Here is a 26,406-nt window from a genome sequence, read left to right as displayed (position 1 = left end):
ATAAGTGATTCACATGTGATTCATATGTAATTCACATGTAAATCACAAGTGAATCACATATGAGTTACATGGGATTCATATGTAATTTACATATGAATCACATGTAATTCACAAGTAAATCACAAGTGATTCACATATGAATTACATGTCATTCACATATGAATTACATGTGATTTACATGTAAATCACAAGTGAATCACATATGAGTTACATGTGATTCATATGTAATTTACATATGAATCACATGTAATTCACAAGTGATTCATATATGAATTATATATGATTCACATGTAAATCACATGTCATTCATATATATATATATATATATATATATATATATATATATATATATATATATATATATAACAAGTGAATCACATATGAGTTACATATGAATCAGAAGTGATTCACATTGAATCATATAAGAGTTACGTGTGATTCACATTTAAATGACATGTAATTCACATATGATTCACGTGTAAATCACAAGTGAATCACATATGATTCACATGAGTGTTCTTGCATTAATCAATTTTCTTTAAAAATTTTCTTGTAGATTTTGAAGAATTTGTTGAAAATATTGAAGAGTTGAAAAGTGAAATTTTGAAAAAAATATGGAAATATAGATATGAAGAAATGATCATACTGTGAATCTTTGTAGTTTTTATACTCTTTTTTATATTTTATTTTGTAACGAATAAAATATTTGTAGTATTATGTATATAGATTGATTAATAAAAATGAGATTTTTTTATGATTTACTTACGAATATTATATGCATTTGAAAAAATATGCATACATATGCACCTAAAACGTTGATTTTTTTTATTATTATTAAAAAAATTTAGAGTTTTTTTTTTTTTTTTAATATTCTAGTTTTTCTTTTAATTTATTGATTCTTAAAAATTTCGCTTTTAAAGAAAAATTGTAGTTTTTTTTATGAAAAAAATGCATTTTTTTAAAAAAAAAATTGCAGTTTTTTTTTTTAAATAAATTGCATTTTTTTTAAAAAAAAATTGCAGTTTTTTTTTTAAATAAATTCAATTTTTTTTAATGCAGTTTTTTTTTGAAAAAATTATAGTTTTTTTTTTTTTTTTTTTTGAAAAACTTGCAGTTTTTTTAAATAAAAATTGTTGTTTTTTTTGAAAAATTTGCAATTTTAAAAATAAAAAAAATTTCAATTTTTTAAAAAAAAATTCTTATTTTCTGAAAAAAATTAAAAAATCTCCATTTTATTTAAAAAAATCGAAAATTATTTTTATTTAAAAAAAATAAAAAAATCTCCACCCATCACCACTGGCCACCATCACCCCTACCCACCACCCACCAAAACCACCACCGAGCACCACCACTGGCCACCATCACCTCCACTTACCACCCACCCACCTCTACCACCCATCACTACCACCTAGCCACTACCCACTATTATGGCCACCACCAGCCACTACCACTAACCTCTGCCCACACCACCATCCATCACCACCACCACCACCGATCACCACCACCCCCACCATCACTCCCACCACCACCCACCATTCATTACAACCACCGCCTACCCTCATCAACCACCCATCACTACCACCAACCCACTACATACCATTATGACCACCATCCGCCTCCTCCACCCATCACGACCACCCACCTCCACCACCCATCACCACAGACCTCCAACACCCATCACCATCACCTCCACCCACCACCATCACCTCCACCCACCACCCACCAAAACCACCGACCACCGACAACCACCCATCACCGCCACCCACCTTCACCACTAGGGATGAGATTTAGAACCGGAAAACCGGACCGAAACCGGAATCGGACCGGAACCGGAACCGTTAGAACCGGAATATGTAGAACCGGGTCCGGTTCCGGGTTTAAAAATTGGCTTTATCCGGGTTCCGGGTAATCCGGGTTTGGGTCCATCGGGTTCGGGTAAACCGGGTCTAAAAACCGGAACCGGTTTTTGGAACCAGAACCACTTTTAGGGCCGGAACCGATTTTTGTGAAACGTTTAAAAGATGCATATATTATTCGTTTCAACTCCAATTGACATACGGTTTTTTCCAACATGTAGTTTAGAGTTTGTACATGATTTTAGACTATAAATTTGTCATTTGTAGTTTTATATTCATTGACTTACAGTCCTCCAAAGTCGAGATATCAAAGCTGGAAGTTTTTAGTTTTTCAGTTTTTTTTTGTATTCGGTGAAAGTTTTAAAACATGCATATCTAATTCGTTTGAAGTCGGATTGACATGTGGTTTTTTCCAACTTCTAATTTACAGTTTTTACATGAGTTTAGACTATAATTTTGTCATTTTTGGTTTAACATTCAATGATTTACAGTCCTCCGAAGTCGGGATATCAAAACTGAAAATTTTCAACTTTTCAGCTATTTGTTTTTGTACTTTGTATTATGTGAAAATATTAAGACAAGCATATCTTATTCGTTTAAAGTTGGATTGACATGTGAGTTTTTCTAGAGTGTATTTTAGAGTTTGTACATGATTTTAGACTATATTTTTGTTAATTTTGGTTTCGTATTCAATGAGTTACAGTCCCCCAAAGTCGGGATATCAATATGAAAATTTTCAAAGTTCAACCCACTAAGTAGTAAGTAATTACCAAAAAATTCTGATTTTTCCGGGTTTTCCGGTTCTAAACCCACTTTATCCGGTTCCAACATACCCATTTTGATTTTTCCGGGTTTTCCGGTTCTAGACCCACTTTACCCGGAACCATACCCGGAACCGAACCGGAACCGGTTCCTATATACCGGTCCGATTTCTGGTTCTATAAAATCTCGTTAACCGGTTCCGGGTTTTTCGGGTCCGGGTCCATCCGGTCCGGGTTTGGACCCACTTTCATCCCTATTCACCACCCATCACAACCACCTGCCACCACTACCCCACCCATCACCACCCTCACCACCAGCCACCACCACCACCTATCACCATCTCCCGTCCCCACCACCGCTCGCCACCACCACCTACCACCCACTATAATCACCACCCCACATGTCACCCCTACCACCCTTCACCCCCATCACCACCTACCACCACTAAACATCACAACACACCACCACCACCCATCACCATCACCCGTGATTAGGGTTGTAAACGAACCGAACAAACACGAACGAGGCTTGTTCATATTCGTTCGTTTAAGTTAACTGAACAAATGAACGAACACAAACGGATAAACGAACGAGTTTTCTTGTTCATGTTCGTTTGTTTAACAAATTGTATTATTCATGTTTGTTCGTTTATGTTCGTGAACATGCTAAACGAACATATATGAACCAAAAAAAAATCAAACATATATGAACATATAATATAGTAATGTAATCAAATACAATTAAGCATATATGAATATTAAAAGAACTTATATGTTGAACGAACATAAACAAATATAAACGAACGTTCACGAACATAATTGAACGAACGAAATCATTGTTCATGTCCGTTCGTTTAACTAAACGAACAAGAATTTGTGTTCATGTTCGTTCATTTATTAAATACTAGGTGTGAGACCCATGTATTACATGGGTTTAATTAAAAAAATAAATATAAAATTTTAACAATTTGAAAAGTTTGAATGTATAAGAAAAATAAGAAAAATTTGAATTAAAAACTAATTAGACTTTAATGTATTGAATACATTACATATATAAACTTTTTTCTAATAAATACTTTACATATATATTACCTTACACATTAAATGTGGAATTTTAATTTAATAAAATGAAAAATACAATAAAATGACAAGTGGAAAATAGAAAATTTAAAAATTCTAGAAAATGCCATGTGTCCAAATGAATGAGAAGAGGACATGTGGCAAAAAAACCCTTCATTTATTATAGTAGAAGCGAACATAAACGAACTTCCCGCCGAACGATTCGCGAACAGCTCGCTGAACGTTTGGTTCATTTACAACCCTACCCGTGATTATGTGTATATAATCACATGTGATTATGTATATTTAATCACATATGATTTATATGGACAATATACTTTTTTGTCCATATAATCCATGTGATTAGTTACATATAATAACATGTGATTAGATATATTTAATCAAATGTGATTAGATATATTTAATCACATATGTCATTATCACGTTCTCTATTCAGTAAATATTTTTTTGTCAATTTTAATCATATGTGATTAGATACATATAATAACATGTGATTATATGTATCCAATCACATATGATTTATATGAACAATATTCATTTTTGAGTTTTAACATCAATAATTTTTCTCGCCTAGTTCCTGGCATGACTCGCCAACTCGTCGAGTCACTTGAGTGACTCGTCGAGTTCCTAGTGTCAGTGGTCGTAACTCCTTGGCCAACTCGGCAAGTTTTCCCCTTACAACTCGCCACGTTTATATGGTGTCCAAAGGTTGGGAAAACCCTAGCCAACTCGCTGAGTCATTCGACTGACTTGCCGAGCCTAAGGCAATCTTCATCGGACTTGCCGAGTTGTTCATCCGACTCACCGAGTTCATTCAATCCTTCATCCATACAAAGGCTTTTTAAGCCATGCTAAGGCTCCATATTCTAGATCCAGTCCCCCATGGCATGTTTATCACGTAAAGTTGCAAACTTTACGTGCATGCAAGGCCCTAAAATCTTAAAATGACAAACTAAGCTTGCAATGGAGGTTTTGCACTTAAGGAGAGTCTCGTCTTTGCAAAAGTTGGAAGCTTTATGGACTTAAGGACCCAAGAGAGTTTAGATCTGTAGTTACAACTTCAGATCTTAGCTTATACACAAGCAAAGCTTCCAAACACAAAAGGAAAGCCCTAAAATCCACCTAAAAGAGATTTAAAATGAAATGTGCCAAGGTAACAGCCTAATACCTTCAAAAGGGTGTCAACTGGAGTATATCTATGCTTCCCACGAGTTTCCTTGCTTCAATTTACTTGTTTCCCAAGCGTTTCTCCACCAAGATTCCTCTTCTAAGCTTTAACACGCCAAAGAGACACACACATGATTTAGGGTTTAAAGGTGCCAAGGAGATGTAAAGGGGAGGTTGGGGGAGGCCAATGATCCTTTAAATAGGTTGCAATACCCCGAAATTTAGGGTTTCATCTGTCAACTCCTACTCATCAAGTCCCTTCTTGGACTCGGTGAGTAGTTCACTAAAACACACGGACCAACCCGCTGCTACTCGACGAGTAGGGCAACCAACTCGTCAAGTAGACCTTGAAAACAAGAAAATTATTACATAAAATCAATACATGAGAATCAGGGCGTTACAATGTAGAGCCCGGGGTAGTCCGGGATACCCCTCAAAATTTTTTTGGTAGTGTAATTATTTTTAGCAAAATTTCGTTTTATATAGTGTATAAATATGTTTCCCTTCACTTATAAACACAAAAAAACATTTATTCTGCTGGATAAGGCGCTAGTATATTGAATGGGAGGTCTGAGGATCAAATCTCCCTCCTTACATGTTTCTTATTTACCTTTTATTTTTATTTTCTCAGCTATTCTATCCCACATCGCCAAACACATGTAAATTCAGCCAATTTCGTCTATTATATTAACCTATTATCTTCATGCTTCATTTGATATCTACTTTGATTCCCACATCGATTCAAGTATCAAAAGATACTTCAACTTCATGTTTATATAACATGACTTGAGGTTAGCTAAGGATTCAATTAAGGTTTGGGTTTAAAACCGAAACCGAATCGGGGAAACCGAAGTACCCCGAAAAAAATTGTGCCACCCACCTGAAATTCTAACTCATATTGCCGTTTGTCGGCGTAACTCTTCTGCCGACTATGGGTCGTCTGCAATCGTTGTCTAATCTGCTGAATCTTCTCAGTAGTCTATAAGACTACTTCCGTCTGCCCCATCACCTTATGTCCAACCTCACCCCAACAAACTGGGGTGCGACATCTCCGCCCATACAACAGCTCGAAAGGAGGGGCGCCAATGCTGGAATGATAGTTATTGTTGTAGGCGAACTCTGCCAGCAGTAGGTGGGAATCCCAACTCCCACCGAAGTCAATGACACACGCCTTCAACATATCCTCGAGGGTCTAAATGGTCCGCTCGCTTTGACCGTCGGTCTGCGAATGGAATGTTGTGCTAAAGTGCAATTGCATGCTCAGTTCCTCGTGGAACTTCTGCCAGAAACGGGAAGTAAACCTATCATCTCGGTCGGCGACAATGGAGACCGGAACAAACCTTTTGCATTTTTAGTGAGATAAATTAACTACAACTCCTTTAGTGGTTTTGGCCAACTTTGATAAATTCTTCACTTTAGAGTATGATGCATCTATTGTTGGTATTGGTGTCGTCTTATCTCAAGACAACAAACCTTTTGCATTTTTTAGTGAGAAGCTAAGTGATGCAAGATGGAAATGGACGACATACGAATTGGAGTTTTATGTCATTTTTCGTTCAATACAACATTGGGAACAATATTTGTTTCATAAAGAGTTTATTCTCTACAATAATCATCAAACATTAAAATACCTCAATAATCAACAAAAGATCAATCGAATGCATGGTAGATTGATCTCTTATCTTCAGCATTTTTCTTTCGTCTTAAAACACAAATTTGGGCAGCAAAATAAGGTCGTTGATGCCTAAAGTAGATGTGCTGAATTATTAGTTATTTTGAAATCCAGTATCATTGGTTTTGATCATTTGAAAGAGTTGTATGCTAATGATGAGGATTTCAAACAAATGTGGAACGTCCCAATCAAACCACTCATGCTTAAACTGATGGTTATTTATTTTATAATAACCGTCTATGTATCCCTCGTACTTCTTTACGTGAAGAACTTATCCTGGAACTACATGGAGGTGGTTTAGGCGGTCATTTTAGAAGGGACAAGACTTTTGCTTTACTTGAAGAACGGTACTATTGGCCCAATTAAGGCGTAATGTTGGGAGATTTGTGGCAAAATGTCTAGTCTTTCCTTTATTTTTCCAATATTTAGTTTCCTAAATTACAAGTTCTAGAATTCTTCTAGGTTGCGTTTAATAGCATTATATAAACAGATCAAGACTATGTATTTTGATTAGGTTATTTTTCAATTTATACAAAAGAGTCAAATAAGAGTTTCTTTATCTATTTGTGTTCTTGCGTCTAATACACATAGTATCCCCAAGTTTTCATTGTGCCCGACAAAACATAACCCAGTTTGTCTAAAATCTGTAGCTATCGCTACATCATTTCCAGTGGCATGATTTTTAAGAAAATAAACTTCCATGATCATAGTTTGATGTATAATTGTGTAGAGAGTATTACAATCAAATTTCTCAAAGAAATGTGGTTCCCTAATTAAGATGTTACAATAAGAGCATTGACGAATCTAGAATACAAAAGAATGCGGTTCCCTAATTAAGTGAAGTCAGGTAACTCGACTCCAACTACTATGTCAGGTAACGTCAAACCGGTAAAAGAACAACCGATTTACTAAATAGTTTACTAAATACAATGTTCAAACACCTTAAAAAACAAACAAAAGTCAACCTAACTGACCCTTATAGCTGGATTTTTTGCAAAAATAAATAATTACTTAATATTTGGGGTCATTTTTCTTTTTAAATAGTTCGTTTGAAACGCTCATTTTCTAGGACCATCGATATGGGAGTTGTGTTACTTTTCATGATTTTCTATAACCATTTGCGTTGCAAATTTAAATATAAATCAATTTAAATCTAAATCTCCTACTATTTCTTTTATTTTGTGTTTTATTTTGTAAAATATTATATGGTATGTCTTTGAAAAATTGTAAGAAACGTTTTATTTTTTTTATATAGCAGGTAGCGGCGCAGCTTGTTGCCCGTTTGCCTTCAATCGATATGTATTGAACTTTCATATTTATAACTAAATGAGGATTAATACTATATAAAAACATGTAATATGATTTATAAAATTAGGTAGGTCCTACGAAGCTATGCCCTTGAATAAAAGGGTTAAAATACAAAATTTTAATTTATATCAGTCAGAATGTATGTTCAAGACATTTAGGAAAAATTATTTTCTTTCGTAACTGAATCATATAAACAGCACCAAGGAACAAGAACATGCCATATCTTATATTAATTTAATACAGGTATACAGTTTTAAGAAAACATCTAGCGTTTGTAGTCCAACGGTTAGGATAATTGCCTTCCAAGCAATAGACCCGGGTTCGACTCCCGGCAAACGCAATATTTATCTTTTTTATTTTTTAATCAACCGCTAAAAATTCAATTTCAACCTTCTCGTTTGGCGCGTTAATTTTGTTTTTCATCTCCCTCCAAAATCATGTTCCATTACTGCCTTTCAATTGAAATCGAACTTTCTTCAGAATTTGTCCTTGAAAGCCGAGTGATTTGCTCTGCATCCCTATCTTATTTCGGCTACAATCAATTCCATTTCATGTTTTGTGTTTCAGTTTTCTGTTACTTGTATTATTCTGTTTGAGTGAAGCTGATACTAAAACCGAATCAATTGTTCTCAAGTTTGAAATTATTTGGGATCATGGATTTCATGAAATTATTCCGATAACTATGTTTGACACTAGTCGCATAATTAGGGTTTCTGAATGTTGCCCCAAACAAGGTTAATTCGTAAAAGGAGAGACCCCTCAGAATTTATCTCCAACGTAATAGAAGTTCTTCATCAAAGTTTAGACAATTAGAATTCCGAAAAAAGTTATGCGCAATTGAGTGATATGACCACATCGATGGACCAGACATGCTCAACTCATCATTCTATAATGCCCTTTATGGATCAGCTATTATGCGATTGATCAATTATTCCAGTGTTTGTATTTCCTTCATGTCACAAGATGATAGTACAAGAACGACAATCAATGTGATGAACAAAATTATGCTCAAGTCAAGGATTATCATACTAGTTTCTACTTTTGATCAGTTTTAGCAGCAAACTTACTATGACATTGGGTTGTGATTGCTTATTTGGGTAATTGAAATGCAAACTTTTTCACCAATTCGGACTTGGTACATAAAGAAAAGCATTCATAATCATAACCATGATTTGAGTTTTTGGGCATAGAATATTGTGAGATCTGAAACATATGTTTGTGGCATAAAAGATAAAACATCATTTTTGTAGGTAGACTTGTTTTCAAAAGTCATAGAGTTGACTTTGGTTTAATATGAAATAGTATCACCAAAAATATGTATATAGTATAGTGATATTAACCTATTACTTAAAGTAATTATCGAAGCAGGATAACACAAGTGGTTTAGATTTAATGACTAGAAGAAGTTCACTGGCACTGCTACAGAGAAACAAGTATTCAACAAAGAAAATGGGGGGGGGGGGGGGGGGGGATAAAAGTTAAAAGGTGTGGGGCATTCCAAGAATTGAAGTCGGGACCTCTCGCACCCTAAGCGAGAATCATACCGCTACACCAAATGCCCATATTCTGTTGATTGATACTATTACTGCATTTATACCCATTCATACTTCATGCACTTTGGTAATTAATTATATAAATGCAGTAAGTACATAATAGAAGTAAAAATAAATAAGTGGTAGCAGAAAGATATCTTATTTTGGTAGGCAGTTGCATATTATATTTTCACCAAGTAAGTTGCTGCCTAAAAGCATCTTTTGATAAAGAATACTGTTTGTATATTTACATTACATCTTTGCTTATTCTGGTAATGCAGTTGCATATGCTCTCCATAGTTAATGCATAATTATCAGGCAGAAGTCATTGCTGATGACTCCAATTTATTGATAAAGAATCTTAATTAGATCTGCAAGCACATGTTTGTTTGGCTTTGGGCATATAGTATAATATTTGATTTAGGAGGTAGAGTTCTTTCCCCAAGTCCTTAGTTGACTTTATTTTATATCAGTTGTAGAATAACATGACATTAAACAAAATATTGGCACTTGAATTTTTCTTAAAAAAAAAAGGGGCATTCCGAGAATCGAACTCGGGACCTCTCGCACCCAAAGCGAGAATCATACCACTAGACCAAATGCCCATATTCTGTTGTTCTTACTTTTGCATTTTTATACCCATTCATACTTTATGCAATTATTAAAAAAATGCTTTACACATTAAAATAATTATTAAGATGTTAATTTGGACAGCAATGTATCTTATAATAGTCTTATAAAATGTTTACTATAAAAAAAATCTTAGCTGAGTTTGGTTCATTTAATTTTTTAAAGAACTTAACAAGTATTATCTACTACTGTGTAGCATCTGGTTGATGGAATAAGCCGGTTATTGTATTTGACAGTTGAACTTTGCTAAATGCAAGAAATAGGTATCTACTTTCCAATTCTTTTTCATATCTAGGATTCTACTTTCATTTTTTTATCATTACATAACATCATTCTACTTCCAAATTACTTCTTATTAGCGTATTGTACTTGAAAACCAGCTATGATCAGCAAATTTTCTTGATACTTATCTATCTGTATGGGTCAAAGTCAACTTTGAATTTTCCCTGACTTATAAAACAGCCCCTTGATTATAATATATATATATATATATATATATATATATATATATATATATATATATATATATATATATATATACTATCTTATAAAACAAATCCCACTATTTCTAAAACTAAATTGAATAAAATAATAATATTTTTTTAAGACGTCCAAATCATTAAGCTAATTGTACAACTAATCACTAATAAAATAATATTAAAATTTAAACAAACTCCTATAAATCCTCTCTTCCAAGGTTTTGACCAGATCTTTTTCATCCAAATAAATACTTAACACCCTATAATTTGATCATTTCATGATTTTTCTTTATTTTTAATATGACATGTTTCCTAAAACAAACTAATGATTGAATTGAAAATAATCATTCTCCATCGAAAAGAAATTAATTGTCGAAACAAACTATTTGTCGTCCGCCGCTTTGCGCGGGTAAACGGCTAGTATATATATATATATATATATATATATATATATAGTTTCAAGCCGCTTTATTTAAGGTTATACTTGAGGTGTCATAGCTGGTCTGAGTGTGTTAAAAGTGTAAGATATGGAGTTGGGTCTCATAGAGAGTTGGATATCATAAATCAATAAGAATCAGTTAGAGACATTCAGTCAGTAACGAATTATGGATGTAGAAACAGGCAACACACTTTTTATATGTTTGTTTCTTATGGCATTCTACTTTCATTTCTTTGTATTAAAGCATCCTAATTTTAAAATCTACACAATCGTATCGTAGCAATGTCTAAAACAAAGCAATTATCGGATATATCTTCTAAGTACAATGTTTTAATAAGAAAAAACCTAACATTACAATGCTATTGTATAGATTTTCAAAGTACAATGCCTTAATAAGAAAAAAATGGAAGCACAATGTTGTAATAGAAATAATTGAAAGTAGGATGCTATAATACATATATAAATGAAAATACATTGCTATTTCTTGTCGGTGAATATGTAGTCTCTTTAGCCTCTAGTGGTGGTGAAGGTACACCTGTCTACATCTAACCTCTCCCTTTGGGTGTGCAAATGTTGATGTTATTTACAAACAATAAAAAAATGGAAAACAAAAAGGATTGGGTCATTTCAAAACTCCTCCCATTGCGCTCTTTGCTTTTTTTCAGTCAATTTTGATTTGCTATTAAACACAACGCACGCATATACTAATTTTTTATTAAATATCATTTTTTTTGAATGGTTATGGTTGCATTGAACAAATTTCTGAAGACACTGAACATAAGATAGAAAAGAGGCAACACCCAACCCTATATATATATATATATATATATATATATATATATATATATATATATATATATATATATATTAAACAATACACACAAGTTTGTTTATGAATGTAATTGTTAAATGAAACTGCCCAGCACTACCCATGAGTTGAGAGTTAATTCATAAAGAATATTGTCAGATCTACAACCACATGATATAGTATACTATCCACTTTGTTTTGAAAAGCCTTAGACTTGACTTTGGTTTATATTAATACTAGAATATCAAATTAAGTAAAGTAGTGACTCTTAAAAAATGTATTGAATAATGATTTTGTTGAAGAAAAAGGAAGGGAATTTAAGGGGGCATTCCGAGAATCGAACTCGGGACCCAAAGCGAGAATCATACCACTAGACCAAATGCCCTTGATGGTTTATCTCTCTATTTTTTTTCTTCGTGCTCAAAATTCCTTTTTGACATGACCTTTTTTTTATCAGGAAAACAGATGAAAAGTAAATTACCTTTGATAAAATTAGAAAGAGTAATTTGCACACGTAGTTTGGTAACATGTTTGATTAAGTCCATGATGCTGAATGACCATTTTACCCTTGACTTTTGATTTCTTCATTTCTTTGATGATGGAAAAGATTTTTTTTAGTGAGGGCTTTAGGTAAATCCTTCCCTAGTTGTGGCCCATGGCTCCCTAATGAGACTATCAAAGTACGGGACTCACATACTTGAAACAATATGATGTCAGAAAATTCATATTTCAACTAAAGTCCTTTTTGAAAAAGTTGCAAAAAGTCCTGACTTTTCCAAAAAATTGATTTTCCTTCTATCCAAAATCTAAAAGTAGCTTTTAAAAGTCTTTTGCCAAACATCTTTTACCTTTGATCTTTTCCTAAAAGGGTTTTTGGCCTCTCAAAAGCTAAGCCAAACACTCCCTAATAAGGTGATAAACAACAAAAAGAGACACATGAAGGAAGTGGGCATTTGGTCTAATCTCTAATGGTATGATTCTCGCTTTCCCAAGTTTAATTCTCTAAATGCCCCTTCCTTTTTCAACATAATCAACTCATTGTATATATTAAAAAAAAATTGGTGACACTATTCATTTAGTTTCATATAAACCAAGTCAAGTCTATGATTTCTGCAATCCAATCTACCTACAAAAGTGATGTATATATGTTTTAGATCTCACAATATTCTTTGTCCATATATTCAACTCATGGTTATGGTTATGGATGTTTTTCTTCATGCACCAAGTCTAAATTGATGAAAAAATTTAAAATTCTTCACATTGGTTCTCTTTCATGTACTTACCATCTTGTGACATGGATTATATAGAATAACTATAACTGATCCAAAAAAGACATGATAGAATTGTAAATGTCTAAATTTTATTATAAACAACTAGCATTACATTCATTGAGGATAAAATTAAATTACGAGGGGTATTGTTTGGGGCAACATTCAAAACCCTAATTATACGACTAGGGAGTATCAATTATCAAACATAGTTATCGGAATAACTTCATGAAATTCAGAACACCAACAATTTAAAACTTGAAAATAATTTATTCGATTTTTATAATACAAGTAACAGCAAACTGAACTGATTCTAACCTTTTATAGCTGTTTGGTTGTAGCCGAAGTAACAGAGGGATAGAGAGCAAAACGGATCCCAACGACAATTCTGACTGAAGAAAGTTCGATTAAAATGCAGCAAAGGAACCTGATATTCCAGGAAAATAAAAACAAAATTCAAAAATCTACAAGAAAGAAGTTTATTAATCAACGCAGCAAACGAAAATGATAATAATGATAAAAAAAACTAAAATGCGTTTGCCGGGAGTCGAACCCGGGTCTATTGCTTGGAAGGCAATTATCCTAACCGTTGGACTACAAACGCAAGACGTACAATTTCACAAAGTACGCTATATAACTTAGCACATTCCTATTCTTAGTGTTGTATGAAAACCGAAGAATTACACCTAAACAACAAATATTAAATAATCAGAAGTAAAGTCAAATACCACAGAAATATATAAACAACTAGGGTAAATTGATTGGTTTTAGTGACTAGAAAAAGTAATTTAGGGTAAGAAGAGTTTCAAGAAAATACATAACGGATTAGTATATAAGATACAAAAACACATTAAGTTATTACATTATTCTTTTTTTAGCATTTGTCAATAATACATATAAATGCATCCTTACAACATTTTACTTTTGGCACACTTTATAGTAATAAGATTATAAAATATCTTATAATTATAGTATACACTTAAATATCATTTTATGGTCTAAAGAATCAACACATTTCTTAATCCAATGAGACTCCCAAAAAATCATTTTAAAATACTAAAGTATTATCAAGTAATCATATTTTCATTTAAAATTCTTAAGTCTTTAGTTTTTAAGAATTTTCTTTAGACATTTATCTAAATTATAAATTTTTAATCTGACGTCTCTAACCACACATCTTTAGGTTTACGTCTTAAACAACAATTAATCATAAAAAGTCATCTTGGGTCTTATCCTTATTAGTCTCTGGTATTTTGTCTTCCGTTTTTGAATAACATGTGAAGCATATGTAGTAGTTAGCACAAACCACCCTACACATTTTTCTTCCTTTAGTTTTTTTGTCTTTTAAGGTACAAGGGTGTTATCATTATTCGTCATAAGTACCATACATAAGGTACCTAGTCTTACGTATACATAAGGTGTGCCTAATGTACCATCACTATGGATAATAGTTGCAACATCCGAAATCTTGAAGAGAAAGTGTTGAGAATAACCTTATTTCTAGGTCAACTCGACGAGTTGGAGGGACCAACTAAGATGGATTGTGAGGGTTTAATGAACCAACCTGATGAGTTGGGGAGCCTCAATTCGACGAGTTGACAGCTGGGAAGGAAACCCTAATTGTTAGGTCTTGCACCCTATTTAAAATCCTTACGTCATTTTTCTGGCATCCTTATCAGCCTCCATTGTTGTCCAAACCCTAAATCGAGTTGTAGCCTCCATTATCAAGTTTTTGGAGCCTTGGAAGGAAGTTTGGTGTTCTTTTTTGTGCATTGTGAAGGAATTAGAAGATCTTGAAGTTTCTAGCTTAGGAAGGAAGTCTTAGGTCCAGAATCACTCCATTTCTTGCAGTCACTTTAAGGTATCAAGTTCATACCTTGACTTATGGATGATTAGATCTCCTTATTTTGTTATTATTTTTATTTATTTATTTATTTATTTTTGTGTGTTTTGGCCTCTTTTGGGGATGATGATGGAGTAAAGTCATTTTAGGGTTGTTCCTTCAGAGCTGAGTTGATTTTGGTACCCTTGAGCTTAAAGGTGCAAACTTTATGAGGATTTTTGTGTCATGCATGCATTAAGTCAATTATTATGTCCATTCCAAACTTAAGAGCTTCATTTAGACATGCATTAAGTCATTTTAGGGTTGTTCCTTCAGATCTATGTTTTGGAGTCATGTCCTCGTGGATTAAGTGCTTAATGTGTTAAGAGGTGGGTTTCTGGCAAACTCGGCGAGTTAGTTGGATAAACTTAGTTGGATAAACTCGGTGAGTTGGCTCGGTTTTCCCCGATATTTTCAGAATAATAAAGGAACTCGGCGAGTTGACTTGGTTTTTCCCGATCTGTGCAGATTGATGGAGAAACTCGACGAGTTGAAGGACAACTTGACGAGTTGGATCAACTTGGGCCATTGACTTTGACTTTCGATTTATGTCTTTGACCAAGTTTGTTGCTATTTCATGCATTTAATCCAAAAATAGAAAATTGGGGGCATTTCGAGAATTGAACTCAGGACCTCTCGCACCCAAAGCGAGAATCATACCACTAGACAAAATGCCCATATTTTGTTGTTCTTACTATACCATTTTATACCCATTCATACTTTATGCAATTATTTAATTATTAAAAAAATGCGTTACACATTAACATAATAATTGGTACCCCAAAGAGGCAAAGATGTTCATTTGGACATCAAGGTATCTTATAATAGTCTGTATAAAATGTTTTAAATGCAAATACTATAAGAAAAGTCTTATCTCCATTTAATTTTTCAAAGAACTTAAGAAGTATTATCTACTAGTGTGTAGCATCTGCTTGATGGAATAAGGGGCTGTTTGTCAGGATCTGAATTTTTAAGAGGTCTGAATTTCTAAGAGAGTCTGAAATTCTAAGAGCTAAATGTTTAACATGTTGTTTGGTTGGGACCTCTGAATTGTTGTGCTAAATTATTAAAATGACCATTTTACCATTCTATTTTTTTTATTGAATTCAAGTGTTTGTTTAGAAAATAACTTAATAAATTTCTTAAATAGGTATTAAAAAAATATAAACACCATATAAAATCCAAATTTAGCATAAATCAAAATTAAACACAAATCCAAATCAAACATAAATATTTTTAAATCCACACAATCACACTAAAATCCAAATAAAATCCTATAAACTTAAATTTACCCCAATTGATTCGCAATCTGATCACGCAAATTATCCATGTATTCATTGCCTTGTGAACCCTATTCCATATCGTGTATATTTTGGCCATCATTCTCCCCCCCCCCCCCCCTTGTGTCTGACCATTGTTCTCCTCGAACGCGATAAATAACTCATCATGAATATCGTATTTCCTTATGAAATTGTGGACCGCAAAACAAGCGACGACTATATCTCTTTGCACTGAAAAAGGAAAAGGAGTCATTCGCTTTAGGATTGGGAATCTCGCCTTCAAAACACCGTATCCACGTTCAATAACATTTTTGAGTTGCGCATGTGCATGATTGAATTTTTCTTCCTTAGTTAACGCACGTCCCCGTCGATAATCGGATAACCAATATCTTGTGTTGCGGTAAGGAGCCATAAATCCACGAGTGTTGGTGTATGCAGCATCGCAAAGGTAATATTTATCTATAAACATGAGTGAAGGAAGTATTATATATAGAAATTTAAAATCGTATTTTATAATAAATTTAAAAAGAATATCAAACCCGGAGGAGGGAATCGAAAGCCTGAAGTCGGGTTAAATGCAACTTCTTTTAAAACTGGCGAATCATGTGGTATGCCCTCCTAATCAGCCCATACGAATGTGAATATTATATCAAAATCAAAAATTCCTAAAACATTTTGAAAGCTTTCACCTTTTCCTCTTCTCCTGTAGCGAGTTTGTTAATTAGCAGGCACGACTGCATGTACAAGAGTTCCATCTAACGCACCTATTGCTCCAAGAAATATTTCTTTTAGCCTGCGATGTCTCTCTGAGGAATTCACTGTTGCATTTGAATTCGTTGGCACTATAACTTCTTTTGCAAAAATCATCATTGCATTTAGCACCTCATGAAAGCATCTATGAACAGTTTCTGTAGAGTGTTGAAACCTTCGTTTGATAATCTTGAATCGTTTATTATGTGTTATAGTTGTCAAGAACATAGCCATCTTTTCTTCAACGCTTATATGTCTACTACTTTGCAACCAATTGTTTCGTCTAAAATGATTGCATAAAAGTACATACACTTCACGTGAAAGACGCATCAAGTCATGACATTGTGTAGAAGTTCCATGTAACAATTCTTTTGTATGTTAATGACCGCTCATTTCCGAATCGTTATCAATTGCCCTTCCACTTCTATTGGATGCTAGATTCAACCAATAGCTACATAATAAAATGAAAAATGCAATTTCTTCATCTGAATCCATAAGCAATATGTTATTTTGAAAATACATAACAATTATATTAACAACATATAACATAAAAATTCATCCAAAACATCAAGTCATTCATGTCATATAAAAATCTAGTTCAAACCAAAGATCAAGTAATACAAAACATCAAGTCAAAACATCTAGTTATCCAAAAAAAACCATTAAATCATTCAAAACATGTAGTCATTCAAAACATCTAGTTATAAAAAAACAAAAAACCATCAACTCATTCAAAACTTAACGAAACATTCCATAATGTGCTCCAACAGTCTTGACCTAATTCTCACAAATAGTTGGATCAATGGTTAACCACACGTGCCTCTTATCCGCACCTTCACCAAAAAGAGCAACAGCAGTAGTGTATCTTGGATCAAATATTCCCCATCCTAACTTCTCCAACTTTTCCATACACGCTCCCAAATTTGAAGAAGCTTGTTTTTCCAAAAATATCTTAGCAACTGTTGCAACATCTTCCCCGATTTCAAGCAATCTTGAATTCGATGCATCTTTAGCCTTATCTCTACACTTATCTTACTTTTTATTTTGATTCTTTGCCGAATCTGTAGTCTTTTGTTTTTTTGATTGAGCGGATGACTCTTCATTGAGACCTACAGTTTCTTGTTGAGTGCAATAAATGTCGTTAAAGTCATGCAAACTATACTGACTTGAATCTTGATTAGGACCTGGAAGGGTAGAAGTTGGCCCCCAACTATGAATGCCTGTCGCAGTCGCGCCTTTAAACAACTGTGTGCAAAGGTCGGGGTACGGTAGTGGTGTGCGTCTCAAAGAATCCACATGTTTGTTTGACTGTTTGGAAAAAATATTTTATTATTTAAACATGATAATATATGTGACATCCCTAATTTCACAGCCAGAAAAGACCGATTTAGTTTATGCTTTTTATAATAAAATCAGAGTAATCATTTGATTAAAAGTGTTGCGGAATTTGTTCCCAAAACAAAATATGATAAAAAGTTTATCAAAACATTTATTAAAGAAATGTATTTTTATTATATATCAAAACCTGAGGATGTCATGTTCCGGTACAAACCAAAAGCATAAACAGTACATTATAAGCCTTACAACAGTATTTACAACTACTGGCCTATAATCCAAAAATTCCTCATCATCATCCAAATTATGCTATGGGTCCACTACCTGTAAAACAGAAAGTTGAGTGGGTCAGGCTTGGGAGCTTGGTGAGCATATAGGGTTTTCAACCCACAATAATACAATTATTATATTCAATCATCAAACAATCAACCCAATTACCCATCCCCATATCTCCTTTATTTCTTAAGGATTTACCCTAAGAATCGACTATCCTTCATCCATTCATTCCTCAGGATTAACCTAAGGAATTTATCCAAAGTCCATTGCTACCAAGGTTCATACAACATGCACTATGTCACATAGTCGCCAGTGTTTATACAATAGGCACTACGTCTCATAGTCGCCAGGGTTTATACAATAGGCACTACGTCTCATAGTCGCCAGGGTTTATACAATATGAACTACGTCTCATAGTCGCCGGGGTTTATACAATATGCACTACGTCTCATAGTCGCCATGATTTATACAATAGGCACTACGTCTCATAGTCGCCAGGGTTTATACAATAGGTTTCTCATCATTTTATCACACACCAACTATTCCATCTACTCATGTTATACCCAACATATTTGTAGATTATATATATATATATATATATATATATATATATATATATATATATATATATATATATATATATATAGTTTAAATCATTTTAAAACTTGTATAAATCATTCATTCAAGAATCATTTCAAATAAACAAACAATACCTATACACATACCATGTATTTTATATAAAATACTTCATATCTACGTGTAAGATGAAAGTGACTATACACTCACTTGATAAGACGATAATCGGGCAGCACTTCGTTTCCTAAAACAATCGTTTCTGATAAAACCGGGATATTTTATTGAAAACCGGGCTCTGCGAGGGTGGAGCTTCAAAACCGAAAAGATAAATTTTTCCGAGTCTTTGGGCACTTCGGGACGTGTTTCGGGTGTTGGAATTAATTTCGGGGCTTCGAGGGAAGTAGAAATAGCTAAAATATTGATTTAGGGGTGAAAAATGCCAAATTTCCAATTCTAGTCGGAAGATCTCGCAGCCCCCTAATTTATAGGGTGTGAGACCGAAGTTTAGTGGCTAGGAAGGCTCCAAGCGACAGCTGCGAGGCTCGGAGGTGGATCGGATGCGAAGGCGCGTCGGAAGCTTGTAGGCGAGATGTGGCTCGCTTCCCACATCCATGGATGCGACACGCGCCTGATTTCGGTTGGACCTCCCTTCGGTCGTATCATCAGCTGACACGAGGCGGACACGCGTCGGTCTCGGACTGGGCCACGCTTCGGACTCGTCATCAGCAGAGGGGCACCACGTAGGCTCGCATGCGAGGGTGACGTGGCCAAACCCCAGCCATGCGAAATTCCTCGGTTTTAGCATTTTTTTCTCGAATTTTGTGTCTCAAACTTCTAAAATCCATAACTTTCGCATACGGGCTCCGTTTTTAACGTTCATTATATGCACGCGTAGGTGAAATTATGCTCTACAACTTCCGTTTAGACTTCGCCGGTTAATTTGACTTTATTTTTAATATTATTATTTTTAACAGACCGGGACAGGAAAATTTGTTAAAAATTCATAACTTCTTCATCCGACATCCGTTTTCGTCTGTCTTTTTACCGTTGTACTACTATTGACGAGACCTTCGATTCTCGTTTAGGTTGTGTCGGCTAAAAATCACTTGATCTAAAATTCGAGTTTTTAGCTGTCTACTACTAAGTTGAAACTTATAAAAATCCTAACTTTCTCATACGAAGTCAGATTTGGGCGTTCTTTTTATGCATGCTCTCGGTTTAACGAACACTACGACTTTCGTTTAGATCGCTAAGGCTAAATATCGCTCTATCGTAAATTCACCATTTACGTTTACCGGTGCCGTGCCGGTTTGGTCGCGAAACTTCGACAGGTCATAACTTCTTCGTTATAATTCGGATTTCGGTATTCTTTATATCTCCGGAATCCTTGTTTCGGCCACTACAACTTTCTTAAAAGATATTGGCTTTATTTAATATTTTATTTTCAACGCTTATTTTTATTATTAATTAATTAAATCATAATAATTAAGCAAATAAGCATATAATTTACATAATATTCACATAATTCCTTTTTATTACTTCAAAATGAGTTACAAAGGTTGATCTAGACTATTACACCATTATTAATGCTTTAGCCCAGAAACACGGGCGTTACAATATATTTTTTATAACTAAACAAATTACCTTCGATTCTAGTTCCGATTCTTCTTTGGAAAGATTGAAGGTGTTGGTTGTTGGATTGTACATATTACCGGTTTTGTTTTTTAACTTCAAAAAAGCACCAAACTTTGACTTTAGGTAGCCATAGCGGTTCTTCATTTGTTTTTGGTCAGCAATAAAATTATGTTCAATTTTTAATGTTTCAGCTACATTCCTCCAAGATAGTGCTTTCAAACTACTCTCTTCCCGTCCATTGACTGTAACTTCACGTAAACAAGCTTCTAAAAACGTTTTCTCTATACCTTCAACCTTCCAACTGATCCTATCATTCTTTTCTCCCATTTCTTTGATCAATTCAACAAAAAAAAAATGCATGTTTTATCAAGTTAAACATTACAAATACACATTTTCAACAACAATTTACGCAAACAAAGGCACATTTTCAACGACTACTTCAACAAAACAAATACACATTTTCAATAACAGCAAGATTGAACATAAAAAATTTAGTATAAAAAATCAACCATAACATCAAAAATTCGAAATCAACATTTTATCATATCTATTGAACACATTCAAATTCAATCGTATATCATCAAAATCGAGCATATAACATCAAAATCGAGCCTATACCATCAAAAATTCAACATCAACATTTTATCATATCCATTGAACACATTCAAATTCGATCGTATATCATCAAAATCGAGCATATAACATCAAAATCGATCCTATAACATCAGAAATTAAACATCAACATTTTATCTTATCCATTGAACATATAAAAAATCAAGCATATAAAATCAAAATAATATAGATTACAATTGAACAAATCAAAATCTGATTACCATAACATAAGAACTTGATTTCCATTATTTATTTTCGCATTTGGGGGGAAAGAAGGAAGAACCATAAGAAGATTAATCGATTTTCAAAAGAAGCAAATGCACCTATTTTGAATTTTTTGATTTTCGGGTTTAGGGTACAGCAGGTGGAGTTTCAGGCGGCCGTCGTCGACGATGGGTGGGCGGCATCGTCTCAGGCGGCGGCGACGGCGAAGGGAAGCAGGCGCGACAGGGGAAGAAGACGGGAGAAGAGGAGGTGGGTACGTGCGATCGTGTAGTTTAGGGAAAAACAAAACATGCGTTCATTTTTTTTTTCAGACTTTGTTCCCTATCTGATAAATTAAGAGGTGTTTTTTATTTTAAAAGGTAAAAAGTAAGACGCAAACAAACGATCTGAATCTAAAATTTTCAGATATTGCCTCTTAATTTTACAATTAAGAGGTAAACAAACAGGGCCTAAGCCGGTTATTGTATTTGACGGTTTAACTTTGCTAAATGCAAGAAATAGGTATGTACTTTCCAATTCTTTTTCATATCTAGGATTGTACTTTCATTTTCTATCATTACATAACATCATTGTACTTCCAAATTACTTCTTATTAGCGTATTGTACTTGAAAACCAGCTATGATCAGCAAATTTTCTTGATACGTATCTATCTGTATGGGTCAAAGTCAACTTTGAAATTTCACTGACTTATAAAACAGCCCATATATTATAATACATATATAGTTTTAAGCCACTTTACTTGCGGTTATACTTAAGGTGTCATAGCTGGTCTGAGTGTGTTAAAAGTGTAAGATATGGAACTGTCAATCAGAAAGTCAGCAACGTACTTTTATATGTTTGTTTATTATAGCATTCTACTTTCATTTCTTTGTATTAGAGCATCTTACTTCTAAAATATACCCAATTGTAGGCTATAGCAATGTCATTCGAAACAAAGCACTTTTCATTGCTTAAATCGAGTAGATGTAGATCTTTGAAGTACAATGTCTTGATAAGAGAAAAACTTAAAAGTAAAAATGCTATTTGATAGATTTTCAAAGTACAATGCCTTAATATAAATGAAAGTACATTGCTATTTCTTGTCAGCTTGGTTGAAATATAAGTTTGCTGATATGGCATTGTCTCAAGTAAGCCATCATGCCAAAACCACCTTTGATCTCTTTTCTGACTTCACATACGAGAGTGTGGACGCATAAAATCAGGATAACGGAGTAAGTAGTATAGGTCTTTAGTTTCTTCTTTTTTTTTTGATATGTTGTTTGTGCTTTAATTAATATAATATTTAACTACTTATTTTCAGCTCTATTGCTAGTATCAGTTTACTATTTCCATGCTCCCCCTTTCTATTCCCCATTGTGGCTGGGTATATGTAGTCTCTTTACCCTCTGGTGGTGGTTTCCCCCTTGTGGGTCTGCAAATTTTATCTCAATTCTCAACTAATCTCAGCACATCAACTCTTCCAAAACCCAAAACTATTCAAGAACTCATAAGTTGAATTTTTATTAAACATCAATCTTTTTTTTTACTGCATTGTTATGGTTGCATTGAGCAAATTTCTCAAGACACTGAACATAAGATTGAAAAGAGGCAACACCCACCCCTACACAGGATTCACTATATATATTGAGCAGTACACATAAATTTTTTTTATGAATGTAATTAAAAAGTAGAAACTGCCCAGCACTACCCATGAGTTGAGAGTTAATTCATAAAGAATTTTGTCAGATCTACAACCACATGATAATATGATATACTATCCACTCTGTTTTGAAAAGCATTAGAGTTGACTTTGGTTCATATTAATACTAGAATATCAGATTAAGTAAAGTAGTGGAGCTTAAAAAATATATGAAAAATGAATTGATTTTGTTGAAGAAAAAGGAAGGAATTTAAGGGGGCATTCCGAGAATCGAACTCGGGACCTCTCGCACCCAAAGCGAGAATCATACCACTAGACCAAATGCCCATTCTGTTGTTCTTACTTTTGCATTTTTATACCCATTCATACTTTATGTTGGTGCCTAAAAGCATCTTCACAAAGAAAGAATATTGATATTGTATAGTTACATGTTTGCTTACTCTGGTAATGAAGTTACATATGCTTTTCATGATGCTAGCTGTATCATTTCAAGATTTCTGCATATTAGCAAATGTATCTATCTGCCCATGAGTTGGCATTTATTGTCTGAAATACGTGACACTGCTCAACTTTGAGGTGCTTCCACTTTTATTTTTTCTACACAACTCTCATGTAGAATTCACTACTGGAACCGAGTGACCATAATTTGATTTGAGGCTACAGTGAGTGTGTGTGTGAATTAAGATTTTCACTTGCAGTCCTACTCCTAAGTTGGCTTATGTCATATCTCTGCAAAGCTCATTTGGAAGCATATCTATTTCTAAGTTCTGATAGTTAAAAGATTACAAATTCTAGGCAGATACTTATTATACTAATCTTCAAACCAGTCTAGTCTAGTTTCCTTCAATCACTCTATAGTATCTGCTTTTAGCTTTTACTGCTAGTATCTGCTTTATTTACCCTATTGTTCTTTTTTCACCACCAATCCATTGTGGGCTCACATTTTGTATATGTATTTGGGGTTTGTTGTTGCGTGATATAGTAGTATGTAAAAGTAGGATGCTATACTACACAACTAAATGACAGTTGGTTGCCATTTCTTGCATTTAAATTATAACACCATAAAACAGAAAAATGAGTTGAGTATGGGGCATTCTGAAATCATATCACTAGACCAATTGTCAATTTTGTTAATTCTATTGCATTTATAGCCATTTACTTTATGCAGTTAGTTATTTATATAAATGCAGTAAGTACATAACCGGAAAAAAAAAGAAAAAAAAAAAAAGTGGAAGCAGAAAGATATCTTATTCCGGTAGGCGGTTGCATATTTTCACCAAGTTTGGTGCCTAAAAGCATACCTTCAGAAATGAAAGCACATGTTTTATGGTATATAAATTAGATTATAATGTGTCCATTTTGAGTAGGTAGATCTGTTTTGTTTCCAGAAGTCCTCAGTTGACTTTAGTAGAATATCAAATTAAACAAAATATATGCACCTAATTTTCTATATACAAATTGAATTGATTTTGTTGAGGAAAAAGATTGGGGCATTCCGAGAATCGAACTCGGGACCTCTCGCACCCAAAGCGAGAATCATACCACTAGACCAAATGCCCACTCCCTTCAAATCCTTAACTTTCCATTTTTGGTCGCTGCAAAAGTGCAATGTTTCTTCTTTGGGTAAGTTTGAATGCACACTTTACTTTTTGCACCTTGCTATTTATTGTTTGAATTTGTAACATTATTGTTGTGTAGGGTCTATGGACTATGATCTTATGCAAGTATTGTGTTGCTAATCGGTTGTTGAACTATAAATCAAATTATGTTTACTTTGCCAAATAAACTAACTTCATTGTGGTCCATATGTTTTCTTTATTTTCTAAGATTATTGTTTTAATGCAGGTATTTTTTTAGGTTTGCTTGCATACATTTATTTGGATGATTATGCTGCAAAATATTGTAAGATTAAAAAACAAAAATCTTGTCAGATTACAAGTAAATTTTGCAATATGGTAATAGATTAAGGGACAGAAATCTGACATTATTTCAAGTGAATCTACCATTAATTTGAAGTTTAAAAAAGGAACAAAATAAAATAAGCATAAATATTTATTTCCAACTTGGGGCATTCCGAGAATCGAACTCGGGACCTCTCGCACCCGAAGCGAGAATCATACCACTAGACCAAATGCCCATGTGGCTTCATATGGAAGGAGTTTCTACTTTTAGGAAGTAATAAATGAATATATGAAACATTTTACTTTTTTCTATAATCATTGTTCTTGATTTTTTTAGCTATAAAGTTGAGAATAGTTGTTGCAGCCAACAAAACAACAATGTTGTTCTTAATTTTTTTTACTTATTTATGATGCTATCATGAATAGGCGTTGAGATGATTGTATCTGAGAAGCTTAAGGCATTGATGAAAAAGAAAAGATTGTTAAAGAGCATGTGATGTGTTATAATATTTTGTATATTTTGTTGATTGTGAAATAATGACAAAAAGTTTTGGTGGTTGAATGTGGTTTCACGCCCAGGCTGTTGGATCTGTCAAACAAAGATTATAATTACAAGCACAATGTCTTTTAATAATGACTTTTAATATCATTTCTTTGATATTTGTTTTTCTTTGTATCTGAGATATTAACTGTTAGAAATTCTTCTATATTTGTGATTTTTATGTGGCTTAAAGATTTCCATGGGTGATGGTTTTATCATCATCATGACTTTTATTGCAGATATTATATTATGGCTTGACTTATTTTGTTTTTTATTCTTTGCACTTGTTAAGATGAAGAGAGTTAGACATGTAAAAAGCTTCAAGTTGTAGATAAGTGTAACAAAGTTATTATGCTTTCACTTGATTGGTTATAGGTTGAAAATGAAGACAAATAGGTAAAAAAGGGGTGCTTGAGAAGCTTTTGATGATATGCATATTTTACATAGTGAACATATATTATATATGTAAACAACTAAATTAATGTGGTTGGCAATTTTTTTCTCCAAAAACATATAAAACTACACAATTTGGCATCTAGATTCTAGATCTGGTTGTTCATGTCACCTCAAAGCCTCCAACTGCAATACCTTGTATGATTTTTATTGGTCGATAGAAAATAATACAATTGGGTGTTGTTTACACAATTTGATAGAAATTTACATTCCGACGAGGATTTCAGTCTTCGATGAGCTTTATTTTTTGAAATTCATCTGCGTTCAATATGAAAATTTGAATACAAAGAGTGATTACGG

General features: G+C 33.6%; 1 long non-coding RNA gene and 6 other non-coding genes across 7 annotated transcripts; 1 reads left to right on the top strand and 6 right to left on the bottom strand.

Moving 5' to 3' along the window:
* The first annotated feature begins 8,112 nt into the window (after positions 1 to 8,112).
* Positions 8,113 to 8,184, top strand: TRNAG-UCC (transfer RNA glycine (anticodon UCC)). Its single transcript has one exon. It is a non-coding gene; the product is annotated as a tRNA-Gly (tRNA).
* A 1,725-nt stretch (positions 8,185 to 9,909) lies between these two features.
* TRNAP-UGG (transfer RNA proline (anticodon UGG)) lies at positions 9,910 to 9,981 on the bottom strand. The gene has a single exon. It is a non-coding gene; the product is annotated as a tRNA-Pro (tRNA).
* Positions 9,982 to 13,532: 3,551 nt separating this feature from the next.
* TRNAG-UCC (transfer RNA glycine (anticodon UCC)) lies at positions 13,533 to 13,604 on the bottom strand. Its single transcript has one exon. It is a non-coding gene; the product is annotated as a tRNA-Gly (tRNA).
* A 7,011-nt stretch (positions 13,605 to 20,615) lies between these two features.
* LOC128126296 (uncharacterized) lies at positions 20,616 to 22,033 on the bottom strand. Its single transcript, XR_008224089.1, has 2 exons — positions 21,568 to 22,033; positions 20,616 to 21,063 (listed from the first exon to the last, which is right to left on the bottom strand). It is a non-coding gene; the product is annotated as an uncharacterized LOC128126296 (long non-coding RNA).
* A 1,433-nt stretch (positions 22,034 to 23,466) lies between these two features.
* On the bottom strand, positions 23,467 to 23,538 carry TRNAP-UGG (transfer RNA proline (anticodon UGG)). The gene has a single exon. It is a non-coding gene; the product is annotated as a tRNA-Pro (tRNA).
* Positions 23,539 to 24,698: 1,160 nt separating this feature from the next.
* TRNAP-UGG (transfer RNA proline (anticodon UGG)) lies at positions 24,699 to 24,770 on the bottom strand. Its single transcript has one exon. It is a non-coding gene; the product is annotated as a tRNA-Pro (tRNA).
* Positions 24,771 to 25,276: 506 nt separating this feature from the next.
* On the bottom strand, positions 25,277 to 25,348 carry TRNAP-CGG (transfer RNA proline (anticodon CGG)). Its single transcript has one exon. It is a non-coding gene; the product is annotated as a tRNA-Pro (tRNA).
* Between the last annotated feature and the right edge of the window lie 1,058 nt (positions 25,349 to 26,406).

Source organism: Lactuca sativa, chromosome 5 (assembly GCF_002870075.4).
Source record: "Lactuca sativa cultivar Salinas chromosome 5, Lsat_Salinas_v11, whole genome shotgun sequence".
Classification (NCBI taxonomy): Eukaryota; Viridiplantae; Streptophyta; class Magnoliopsida; order Asterales; family Asteraceae; genus Lactuca; species Lactuca sativa.
The sequence above is the reverse complement of the archived record's forward strand: the minus strand, read 5'-3'. Positions and strand labels throughout refer to the sequence as shown.